The 10,673-nt window shown below is 42.8% G+C and overlaps 1 protein-coding gene across 4 annotated transcripts in view; it reads left to right on the top strand.

Annotated features, from left to right (window-relative positions):
- The first annotated feature begins 332 nt into the window (after positions 1-332).
- TMEM150C (transmembrane protein 150C) overlaps positions 333-10,673 on the top strand; it is a 46,444-nt gene continuing 36,103 nt past the window's right edge. The window contains exons 1-3 of one of the 4 annotated variants that reach the window (XM_058192140.1): positions 333-587; positions 843-887; positions 4,371-4,434. The gene's annotated coding sequence lies outside the window, so the exon portion shown is untranslated. The other 3 variants (XM_058192137.1, XM_058192139.1, XM_058192141.1) reach the window with 3 other exon arrangements.

The raw sequence follows: 10,673 nt of genomic DNA, 5'->3' as shown, positions 1-10,673 counted from the left end.
GCGATCCCAGTAACGCAGCATCTCCCCCCCCCCGCGTCCCCGCGTGTTTCCCGTTCACACGTGCCCCGCAGGCGCAGCCCCCGCTCCCCCGGCCAGGCGGGGAAAGGCTGCGGCAGGGCCGAGCAGGGAGGTCGATCCTGGCCGCGGCGCCTCTCCCCCAGTCCCTGCCTCCTTCCCTCCCTCCGGCTCTTGCCCGGCGGCCCGGAGCTTTTCCTCCTGCGTCGCCAGGATGTCCCCACCCCGCCCGCACCCCTTCCTATCAGGAGCCATCCGTCCCACGCCCCTTTCGGGGTGTGTTTCCCACCCCTTATTTCCCACCCCCCTTCTCTCCCTCCCCCCACCAATCTTGCGAGCATCGGAGGGAGAAGCAGGCGGCCGCTCTTTTGTCTCTGACCCCCGAAGAGAGAACTGGGTAGACCGGGCAGGTTCACCCCCTCCCACCGCACCGCACCGCTTCCTCGCGGCTTCTTCTCGGCCCGGCCAGGTGGTCCTTGGGCTTGCTGAGATCGCCGCGCCCCTTCTCTTCTTCTTCTTCTTCTTCTTCCTCGCGGCCTGATCCAGCGGGGCCGATCGCGGATCCTCGGCAGGTGGGTGTAGACAGCTGATCGGGATGCTCGCTTTGCCACCCTGGCGTCCCCACCCCCATCGCTCCCCTCTCCGCAATCGCTGCCTTCTTGCCTGGGACCATCCTCAAAAATTTGACTCCAGCTACCCCGGGGAGAGTTGCGATCCGATCCCGGTCCCGTTGTAAGCCTCGGCAACTCTGAATTATTGGGGGATACCCTGTGTTTCACCCCCTCCCTCCCTCCCTCCCCCTCCCCACACTTTTCTCCTTCTTGCAGGCATCTCCCAAGATCTGGGTGCAGTTCCTGAAGGATTGGCAGCGGGTGTGTTTTATCGGGAGGATGGTTTTACTTGATTTCTGGTTTGCCAGCCCTTTCCTTGGATTTACAGCTGCCTTTATGTGCTCTTGAACCCCTCTCCCGCCAGCCTGAAGGAAAAGAAGAAGAAGAAAAAAAGAAAAGAAAGGAAACGAAACAGCAAATCAACCCCACTTTGGGATGCATGTAGCAGTTTCCTCCCATCTGAAATCTTCAGCTTGCCCTGACTGCAGTCTGTAAGCTGCAGTCCTTGGCTTCTCTTCTCTGGGGGGTAACCCCTGCTGAAGCGGGTATATAAAATGGTGCTATTAATATGTTTCTCGTCCGGAGCCATGTGCTCTCTGCTAAAAGCTTGCTTTCCTGCATCCTTTGAGGGTAGCCACTTTTCACACAGGGCTTCACCTGCCCTGGAGAGGCCTGCCTGAGAATCCCATTCGCTCGTGTTTTTTTCACCCTGCTCCTCATCCTAGCCCGGTTAGAAACCTTAAAGAGTTGTCTCCTTTATCCTAGTAGTCCTTAGAAGCAAACTGTTGTTGGTGGGTGGGTAGGGTGGGGTGGGGATGCCCCTTATTTCAGCTTATTTCCATCCTGCAGCCATTCGTGGAATGGAACAAGCCTTCGCGCGGTGTAGAAGAGATGCTGATGATAAAAGATTTCTTTCTGGCGTGTGGCAGGCAGCCGGAGGACATTTCAAAGCCATGTGCTTGCTATTGTTTCAAGATTGAAATGCCCTTGATGATGGGTTTGTGTCGGAGCGTGCAAAAGGTGGGATCCGGTATTGTGCAGGAAGTGCCTTGACAGGGCTTGGTTGGGTTGCCCATGTGCCAGAAAAAGAGGAAAATCTTTTAAAAGGAAAAATCTTTTTAATTCGGGTTCATTTCGTTCTTAGAAACAACTGGCAAAGGATAGGGTGATTTCGATGCCACTCGATGGAGTGGGGGCTGGGTATTCTCCGTCCCAATGTCTGACTTATCAATCAAAGCCAAAACCAAAGCCACAATCAAGCCTCCTCTAGAGAAATTCATGGAGGGTCAGAACTTTGCTCCTGAAAACAGTGCGAAACTATTTTGGGGGTTTCTTCCACCAGCTTTCCAAATGCTGGCAACATCCAGATGTGCTGGGACTGCAGCGCCCAGAATTCTTACCTTGTATGGCCATTGCTGAGAATTTTGACACATCTGGAGGGGGGCCAGGGCTGGGACAGGCTGTCGTGGGGTAAGGCGCGTCTGATCTCTAGGTGTGCATCAGCAATCAAATCCTGCCCTGTTCAATTTGGCCCACCAGATTGGACACATTGTGGATCCCCATTAGCTAAAAATGTTGGCTGGCCAGGGACCAGAAGAGAATCTTCTCTGCTGTAGCCCCTGCTCTGTGGAACATCTTCTCTTCAGAGATTAGTGACCCCCCCAACCCCAAAAACTCTGAAAACTTGGCTATGTGTTCAAATCTGGGGTTCCAAATGTATTAAGGGCCCTGTCTATTGGTTTTACTGTTAAATTGGGCGTTGTATATATCTATTTTGTACTGTTTTTATTGGTTTTAAGTGTCTGTGGTGGTGCAGTAGTTAGAATGCAGTATTGCAGGCTGACTCTGCCCACTGCCAGGAGTTCAATCCTGATGGGTTCAAGTTTGACTCAGCCTTCCATCCTTCTGAGGTGGGTAAAATGAGGAGCCAGATTGTTGGGGGCAATTTGCTGACTCTGTAAACTGCTTAGAGAAGGGCTGTAAGGCATTATGAAGCGGTACATAAATCTAAGTGCTGTTGCTATTGCTATTTAGAATTATGAGCTGGCCAGAGTCATCAGGTTGAAATGGGGGGAGGGTACATTAATTAATTAATTAATTAATGGGTTTGCACACTGTAAAAAGGGAGTGAAAGAGAGTGGAAATGAAGGCAAGGATACAAGGGGGGGGGGAACTTGCTGCAATTGGTGTGTAAGCTATGGGAACCTCTTTACAGAAAAATAGAATATTTTTGTGCTTACAATTATTCGTCCCTGTTTGCCCACTTTATTATGTTTCAGCTTGCAGCACTGGACACAGGGAAGGATTTCCCTTGTCCACACCCTTTCTTTGTTCTCTGATTGTGGAAGTGTAATTTTTTTTTTTTTTTTACAAATAGGGATACACGGAATAAATTTAGCACAGTATGTTGGCTTTCTCTTTAGGGTAAATAAATACGTTGTCTTTCTATACCTGAGGCTGCATGTACATTTTTAAATTCATAATTTGTGGTTGGAATGTGGGTTAGGAGTTCGAAACCTCCTGTCTTCTACAAGACTGCCTTTTGATTTATACTCCAGTGTAGCTAAGACGATGAAGGATTTTCAGTTAATTACTTTTCATAGAAAAGGAGACGCCCGTTTCATTCTAGTTCCTGTCCAAACTCTTGGATAAGTTTAAAGAGAGAGAAAGCAAAGTTTGCCACAGGCTTGTACCAACTATCTGAGCAGAAGGAAGGTGAGAAAGGGAGGGGGGGGGAGGTAAAGAAAGAGAAAATTGAAAAAAGAAAGGGGGTCATTTTGCAAGAAGTAGGATGTTCTGAAGAAGAACATTCAGTATTGGGCAAAAGATTTTGGCTACATCTAAGTTCACCTGTTTTGTGACTGTATATCTAGTCGCTACTGAATAATCGAGGGTTGGATCATCACAAATGACAGAGCATAGTCTTTTCATATCTTCCACCCAATTTTTCTCTCCCACCCCCCCAGTTGTGTATCTTTATACCTGCACATACTGGTCATCGGAGGCTGGTCCTGGAAGACACGTACATCACTCAGACTTTGCATGCTTTAAATTTTCAGACTTTTCAGACTTTAAATCCCGGTGAAGGCCCTGCCTCTGCATGCTGATTTACATAAGCTCATCATTGTGTGCTCCAGGCACGCGATGGATGTCAAGGGGAAAATCGTTCTGTTTCTAAAAATGCAGTCTTTCCTAACGTTAACCAGTCAGCTAATGCACTGACGCGGTACCAGTTGAAGTAGCAATTTCAAATTTGTGATCCCCAGGTTTTGGGTTTCTTTTTTTTTTTTAAATCCCAACCAGCATCTGCTGGCTACGTTCATGAAGGAGTCAGTGAAACAGCATTAATAAAGCAGGGACGAGCAGCCTATATTTTATCCGAGCGTGGTTTTTTTCTGCTTCTACGTCTCCCACAATGCCTTGCTCTGGACAGTGCTGGGGGAAATCAATGGGATTGAAGTTCAAACATCTGGATGGTTCCAAGTTCCTGCTGTTTGTGTTCACCATTTGTATGTGCAGTCATCACATGTCTGTGCACACTGGTCATTTAAACTTGCCATAATAGATCTCCCAAATGTCTGCTTTTTCTTCTTCTTCTTCTTCTCCTTCTCCTTCTCCTTCTCCTTCTCCTTCTTCTTCTTCTTCTTCTTCGTCTTCTTCTTCTTCTTCTTCTTCTTCTGGAATTATTGCCTCTCACAGCATGTCTTGGATATTGTAATTGACATGTGGCTTTCTGTCTAACAGGCGGAGACCGAAGTGTGACTTTCCACAAACCGTCATATATGCTGAAGCTCTTGGACATTAGAAGGTATGTTTTCTCCGTAAACCTGAAGATGTTAAAGCACGCAGCTGCTGGAACTCTCACAAAAATAAAAAGGCAGATGTACCAAGTTTATGGATAAAAGCTTTTTTTCCCCCTTTTAATAAGGATAGAAGCTCTCTTTATTGCCCTCCGTATTTCCTGGTCCTGTAAACCTCAATAGTCAAAAGCAGTTATGAGTAAGACTTGTATAAAGTAATGAAACAAATTAATCACAACGATTTTTAAGGTCGGAATGCAATTTGACTATGTCCTTTTAATCGGTATACTTATTGCGAGGTCTGTTTCTCAAAAACATTTCTAAAATCTAGCAATGGGGTGATTACAGCCAGAGCCTTTGCGTGTGAGATGGGAATGCTGGTTGTTTCCCTACCTTTTTATTTTCACAACAAAGTCAATGTGTGATAGTACAGCAGTTGCAACAGACTAATAAGAGGGAGCAGCCGAAAAGCAGCTTTGCCACAAGGCTTGTTTCATGTTTTGTGTTCCTGGAGGAATAATGATTGCTTAATCATAAATTAACCACTAAATGTGGGTTTGGATAACATGCAGGTCTGTGTGGTTGACATAAGATAATCATAAAGCAATCTGTTATTACAGATTCGAGTTAAGATGGTCCTTAGCCATACTCTTATATTCTAATCTGCAGGCTACTTTACTTTGTCATCCAACTGGATCAATGTCTCCGTCTAATTTTGCTTTTTACAACCCTCCAGATAATTTCAAAGAAGCATATTGTGCAGTCAGAATAAATTACTGAGGGAGAAACCAGAGCTCTCAAATGTCTGCGATTGTGTGAAATTGGCAGAGTTCAGGGCTTGAAACATTGCATGTGTTTGCTTTTTGGCATAATATCTAGGGACTTTTAAGGCTGAGCTATAAAGTGTTCCTGGAACTTGTTTCTTTTTCTTTTTCTGGCTTTTTTTTAAAAAAACAACACTAAAATCTGAGTGCAGGTTCTGTAAACTGGAAGTGAGTTTAATGTCTGTCAAATAGAATGGATTGGCTTGCTGTGATAGTTCAGACAGATGTTTTTGTGTGAGAAATGGGAAGAAGTACGGTGAACACTTGCCATGACCTGTGCAAAAGGCAGCATTTCAATCAATCAATCTGACAAGCTTTAAATCACTTCTTTTCTGGAGTTAATATAAAATTAACAAATGATTTGTCATTGTGCACTTATCACTGGTGGAGAAATCTGACTCAGAAGTTTTGTAGAGTTTATTCTTCCCTGCCTTCTACTACAAGTTCCTTAATTTGGAATCCCAAGATAGATTATTGAATCCCTAGGGTTTCTAAGGGCATTGTTACTCAATCTTGGCAACTTGAAGATGTTTGGATTTCCAGAATTGGAGGAAGCATATGTGAAATCACAGCTGCCTGTTCTGTAGCTGTCTTGGCCTTCATATGCATCTTCCCAAAAACCCGGGATGTCGTAATGTATTGAGCAGTGTGGACTTTTGCAATTGACAGATTGAAATTTTGTCAATGCCCAGATTTTCTAAATGCCATCCCAGTGTGGTGATAACCCCTGGGATCACCACAGCTGACATATGCCATAATCTTTCAGATTTGATTTTCGTATCTTGATACTTTGTGATCTTCTCCAATTCTTTGTCTTCTGTTCTACTATCTCCTGGTATTGCCACATCCAGTCCATGCTTTCATTTGTTTTCTACCTCAGTTATATCTGGGTTATAATCCCACAGTATTTTAACCTACTCATTTTCAACTATATGTTCCCACCAATTTTTCATTAATGGCACATGGCAATTTTTACAGCTCTTCCAGCGAATCTGCTTGTGTAATCTTCGTGCATACAATTAAGTATGTCATGTGTTTCATCTGCTTTTTTCACAGTCTGTACTTTGAATTATTTGATGATTTTTCAGTTCTGGCTTTGATTGCATTTGTTTGGATAGCTTGTTCTTAATCAAGCTATCTGTTTTGGTTTTCAGTGTTCCAGTTGTAAACCAGATTTTATCTTTATCCACTGTTCCTTCAGTGTTTTTTTAAAAAAATTGACCATGTGATGCTTTTCCTTGCCAGCGTTCTGTTTGGGCTTTTATTACATTATTTTGATATTTACTTTTCGTTTGCTGTAGACCAAGTTCCAATTTTTAACTTGCATCAGTGCTTGTCTTGGTTATCCTTTTCATAACCAGCCAATTCTTGCTTTTCTTTTTTGATTCTTCATTTGACTTGAAGTAAACCTCTGCCTCCATTTCTGCAGGGCACGTATGTAGGTAGTCCTCGACTTACAACAGTTCATTTAGTGACTGTTCAAAGTTACAACCGCATTGAAAAAAGTGACTTATTTATTTATTTATTTATTATTTAGATTTTTATACCGCCCTTCTCCTGAAGGACTCAGGACGGTTTACAGCCAAATAAAACAATACTTATGACCGTTTTTCTCCACACTTATGACCGTTGCAGCGTCCGCGTGGTCACGTGATCAAAATTCAGCTGCTTAGCAACTGGTTCTACACTTACGACGGTGGCAGTGTCATGCAATCACTTTTTGCAACCTCCCAACAAGCAAAGTCAACGGGCAACCCGGATTCACTTAACAACCACATTTCTAATTTAAGAACCTCAGTGATGCACTTAACAGCTGTGGCAAGAAAGGTCATAAAATGGGGCAAAATTCACATAACAAATGTCTCTTTTGGGCCCAATTGTGGTTATAAGTTGAAGACTACCTGCAATCTAAGAATATCACTATGAGGATGTAATGCATGGTGAATAGTCATCACTGGTTTTTTGTTTTTTTTTGGTCCAAACGGTTCAGTTTAACTTGTTGTTCTTTAGCAATGTTCTCCCTCTTTGGTGTATTCTTTACTAATCACAATTTTTTTTTTATTACTTTTTTTGCAACAAACAAACAAAAAGAAAATACATTATTACACCCTTGTGCTATACATAAAAGGAAGATTTGGGTCTTCGGATATATCCTCATGATTGCCAAAATCCACGTTCTCGAGGTACAGGTACTGAAGCGTCCAATGTTCCAAGCGCAAAGTCCACAAATGGTTTCCAAGTCTTCCAAAAAATATCTTCTTTATACACACCACTTCTAATTTTAATATCACATGTCATTTTATCATTTAAAGCTAATTTCCACATTTCAGAATTCCACTCTTCTATTCTAAAAATCACATCTAGTTTCCAATATCTAGCTATTATAATTCTACCTATTATAATCATAATTCTAATCAATTCTTTTTCATATTTTGTTAATTCTATTTCCTTAATTACCAACAATAATATAGTTTCCACTCTCAATGTTATTACTTTCCCCATCATTTCAAATATCATTTTCTCCAATTGTTGCCAAAACTTTTTAACCTTATCACAATTATACCACATATGTTCATAAGTCCCCAATTCCATCTCACATCTCCAACATTTTTTACTAATTTTTTTATCCATTTGTTAACAAGTGTCACTTTTTCCTCATTAAGATTTCCAACAATTATTACATATCTTCCATCTTCATCCAAAATTACCTTATGTTTTTCAAAGTACACCCTATCTGATATCAGTGTTGCAACTCCTCTAGCTTTTGAAGTTCCAAATGCTTTTTCATATATTTGCATACCTTTTATATACATTCTATTTGAATCTTCAGATTTCTGATGGGTTTCTTGTAAAAATAAAATGTCTGGTAAATCCCTTTTAATCTTAAATTCCAATCTTCTTCTTTTAATCTGATTCCCTGTACCCTTCACATTCCATGACATTATTTTTATAACTCCCATTTAAAATATAAATTTTTTAATCCTATCCCCGCATCTTCCTTTCTGTGCCCACCACCCGACATTAAACTACCATATAACCTATATTTAACATATAAACAACAATAATACAGATGCATGTACATGAGGCAAAAGTAGATCGGCAAATTGGCAAAATATTTTATAAAAATGAGCAGCAAGATAAGAGAATTTGTCTTTTGGGGAGACGACTTCCGGTATCCGGCGGCAACGGACATCTGGAGGTGCCTCTCCTGCCTCCAGTGTCCGAATCCGGCCGCCTCCGAGGCCCTTAGGGGCCAGGTGTTCCGAAAAGGACACCTGCCGCACGGACGGCTCGCCAGGGGTCTCCCAGCCGACATACAGGACTGGGGGGACCGATGCTGGCGCGTCCTAGGCTCGGAGGGGTTCGGAGGCCTCAGGCCGCGGCCATTACTTTGGTCGTCGCCTGGGCCGCTGTGCCCGGTGACACCGGGGCTTTGGATTTATAATTGCAGCAGCCTGGTGGCGAACAGGGAACGGAGAAGAATTGAGGAAGGGAGAAGGGAAGGAGATATCGGCAAATGTGAGTGGACTGCTCCGGAGTGCGGGGGGGTTTCTCTCCCCTGCGACTGGAAGGAGCACGAATCACTTTGGAGAGAGGAGAACTTAAAATAACAAGATTACCGGTTTTGTGGAGCTCTGGAGAGAAGAGGTGATGGAGAAATTTAGGAGGGAGGGTTTGAGGCCCCTCCTCTGGGGAACAATGGTGGCGTCCAGCTTCCGCCTTCACTATGAGAATCTTGATGACATCACTTCCCTTGACTTCCTGGTTGACTAACTGTACTCTGGACTCGTTGCTCCTGTGAGTGCCCCTGGTGGATCCGGAGGAAATTACAAGGATACTGTGCTTGCCTGAGGATTTTAAAAATTTTTTAAATGGCAAAGGTCAGAGACCAACTGCTGGAGAAATGGAGAATTTTGGAAAAGTTATCTAATATGGACAAGAAACTGGATGAAATAAGAGCAGAAATTGTGACTATCCAAAAGGATTTAAAGGACACTCAACAAGTCTCAGCAGAAAACAAGCAGAAAGTGGAAGGTCTGGAGGAGAGATGCGGGCAGTGCAGAAAGAGAGGAGACGACAGGCAATGCTGTGCTTGGACTACAGATGGATAAAATGTCTTATTTCCTTAGGTTTCAAAATCTGGAAGAAGTGGACCAAGAAGACTTGAGAGATGTTGTGACTAAGCTGTTGGGAGAATTTCTTGGGAGAGGTGTTGACTTTATGAATTGGGATGTGGATCGAGTTTATAGAGTTAATTCAAAATATGCATACGCATGCAGTTCCTAGAGAGGTTCATGTCAAATTTGTGAGAAGAGGCGAGATGAAATTCTTAGAAAACATAGGAGTGGGGCACTGACTTATAGGGGCAGGAGATAGCCATTCTGAGGCAGATTCCCAGACAGGTACGTGAAATGAGAAAGAAATATTACTTTTGTCAAGCAAATTGTACCAGAAGGAGTAGGCTTCAGATGGCTGATGCCAGAGGATTGATGATTTTCGGGAGGGCATTACGAAAAAATTAGTACAATTGCGGAGGCTGCGGCCTCGTGGAGGAACACAAAGCCCTCCTGGAATTAGATGACCCAGGAGTTGAAGAAGGGAGGTTATAGACCATGGGGAGGCGGCTGCCGCTGTTGCGGCCCTGGAGTTGGGTCAGGCTGAACCCAGAGTTCTGAGATCCAAAACTAGGAAGTGACAATGATATTTGGTATTGTGTTGGTTTTCCTTACTCTCCTTTGTATGATATTCTGATTATTCTTGACCCTTCTTTATTGCGTATGTAAGATTGATAAACTTAGCTACTTCGTATCACCTGCTTGCCATATGGCTGTTGTATGTGTTTAAAATTTTGAGTAAAATTCTTATCTTGTATAAGAAAAATGAAAATTTACCATACCTGATATGTATTTGTATAAACCTTTTTTGACCAATAAAAACTTTTTGGAGGAAAAAAAAAAAAAAAAAAAAAAAAAGAGAATTTGTCTTTTGGAAGAAGAGATGAGGAAATATAATTTGGTTATCAGAGGAATCTCGGAAGAAAAGGAGGATAAATTGAAACAGCGGGTTCTGAAATGGATTAATGATTTGGATACGCAACTTACGTTCACAATAGCAGACCTGGCAAGTGTTTTTAGAATTGGATATAGAAGGCAAAATGGTTCTAACAGGAATGTGCTTGTCAGGTTCGCAAATCTTGGTGATAAGTTGGAAGTTATGGCCAAGGTGAGAGAGTTGGGAGATGCTTTGAAGTTTGAAGGGAAGACTATTCAAGTCTTCCCGGATATATCAAGAGAAGAAAGGGCATGGAGATTTTTTTTAAAACCAATCACAAAAGTTTTGAGAGATAATGGAATTAAATACAATTGGAGGCCACCACAACAATTGAAATTTTTTTATAAAGGAAGGATGCGTACAATCACCCC

The sequence above is a fragment of the Ahaetulla prasina genome, chromosome 8 (genome assembly GCF_028640845.1).
Source record: "Ahaetulla prasina isolate Xishuangbanna chromosome 8, ASM2864084v1, whole genome shotgun sequence".
Lineage (NCBI taxonomy): Eukaryota > Metazoa > Chordata > Lepidosauria > Squamata > Colubridae > Ahaetulla > Ahaetulla prasina.
The sequence above is the reverse complement of the archived record's forward strand: the minus strand, read 5'-3'. Positions and strand labels throughout refer to the sequence as shown.